This window comes from Coffea eugenioides, chromosome 7, assembly GCF_003713205.1.
Source record: "Coffea eugenioides isolate CCC68of chromosome 7, Ceug_1.0, whole genome shotgun sequence".
Classification (NCBI taxonomy): domain Eukaryota; kingdom Viridiplantae; phylum Streptophyta; class Magnoliopsida; order Gentianales; family Rubiaceae; genus Coffea; species Coffea eugenioides.
In genome coordinates, this window is record NC_040041.1 from 9,643,299 (window position 1) to 9,645,402 (window position 2,104).

Below are 2,104 nucleotides of genomic sequence, written 5' to 3' on the forward strand. Positions count from 1 at the left end.
AAACGGGATGCTAGGTAAGTTCATCTTTCAACTTCTTTAAAATCACACGTCGCTTCTTCAAAAGGGATCTATAACGGTTGCAAGTACAATTGCATCTACCATTTAATGGACAGTCTCGGATTGGGCTAGAGGAGTCTGGCTCAATCTAATCCACTAATTTCAAAATCTTGAAATTTTGAGATCAAAGGTAGAAATCAAGTCAGGCTTAACCAACACGATGTGGATAGAGCCACAAACAAATCGAGTCAATTCATATTTTGATCTAATCAAGTCGGCCCTCAATTCAATTTTACCAAACTCAAGTTCAAACTCGAATTCGACGAACACTCAATATAAAGATCAAGGTTAATTTGAACTTCAAATTCGAGCGGAGTTAAGCTAGAGCTCGAGCCTACTCGAACTTTAAAAAATAAAAAAATAGTTATTTTATTTTTAAAAATGAACAAAATAGTAATTTTTCTTAATAAATAATAAAATATTAAGGATATATGTATAATTTCACTATTATTATAAAAAATTATATATATATATATATATATATAATCGAGCGGTTCACAAGTTAACGAACTAAGTTCTCTGTGCTTGAACTCGATTTGGTCGGTTTGAGTTTGACTCAAACTCGATGCTAACCTAGCTTCAATCAAGCTTTAATCAATCCGACTCACTAGTGTTCGCAAGAAGTTTGATTCGTTTGCAACTCTAGACACAAACACACTTAAAAACTTCCCCTTCACAAGGAAAAGAGAATCATTGCGTCAAGAGTAATGTACATTATTACACAAATGCTGCATAGTCTTGTATTTGTTTACTTATGCTATGTGTAGGAAAGTTTGTTTATCTTTCCCAAATCAAGAACTTGCATAAACGTGTGACCAAAATCCAAACAATGGTGACAGAAATCACTAAAATTCTTGCAATTTTTTCCCTTTTCCTTTTAATTACTTATTCAAATACTCAACTAATTCCTGAACAGTTTCTTCAATGCCTTTCTCAGAAATTCCTTTCCAACATCCCCGTATCAAGTGTGCAACACGTCCCAAGCAATCCTTCATATGAATCTCTCTTGCAATCCCCCATTCAAAACCTTAGATTTCTAACCTCTTCAACTCAAAAACCACTGGCTATAATCACACACTTAGATTACTCCCTTGTACAATCCACAGTAGTATGTTGCAAACAAACTGGACTACAGTCTACAAGTTACAATTCGGAGTGGCGGCCATGACTATGAAGGACTATCCTCCATATCTGAAGTTCCATTTATCGTACTGGATCTAAACAATCTTAGATCAATTCATGCCAGCACTACAGATAACACAACATGGATCGAGTCCGGTGCAACCGTTGGTGAATTGTACTATTGGATTGCTCAGAAAAGCTCCACTCTTGGATTTCCAGCTGGGATTTGTCCAACGGCTGGAATTGGTGGACACACTAGTGGTGGTGGATTTGGTACCATGTTAAGAAAATATGGGCTAGCTGCTGATACTGTTATTGATGCTCATGTACTTGACGTTAATGGTCAAATTCTTGATAGAGAATCAATGGGAAGAGATCTGTTCTGGGCTATTAGAGAAGGTGGAGGAGGAAGCTTTGGTGTCATATATAGCTGCTTGGAGGATCAAGCTAGTCCATGTTCCAGAAGTAGTAACTGTTTTCAACTTAGCCAAGACTTTAGACCAAGGTGCCACTGTCTTCTCAACAAATGGCAACACATAGCACACAATCTCAGTGAAAATCTGTTCATCAGAGTGATTATCCAAGGATAAGGGATTGGCAAGAATAAAACACTTCAAGTCTGTTTCAATTTGTTATTCCTCAGTAGAGCTACTAATGTTCTTCAGGAAATGGAGGAAAGATTCCCAGAACTTGGCTTGAGAAAAGAAGATTGTAGCAAAATGAGTCAACCCTTTATTTCTCAGGCTATCCAAGTGGAGAAACCATGGATGCCCTCAAAAACAGGAAACCCCAACCTAAGAGTTACTTCAAGGCTGCATCAGATTATGTGCAGGAGCCTCTCTCCACTGCAGCGTTGGAAGACTTATGGAAATGGTGTTTGGAAGAAGAGAGTCCTGCAGTAATCTTTGATCCTTATGGGGGCTGA

The 2,104-nt window shown here is 37.7% G+C and overlaps 1 pseudogene; it reads left to right on the plus strand.

The window, feature by feature from the left end:
* The first annotated feature begins 7 nt into the window (after positions 1-7).
* On the plus strand, positions 8-2,104 carry LOC113776824 (annotated as a pseudogene).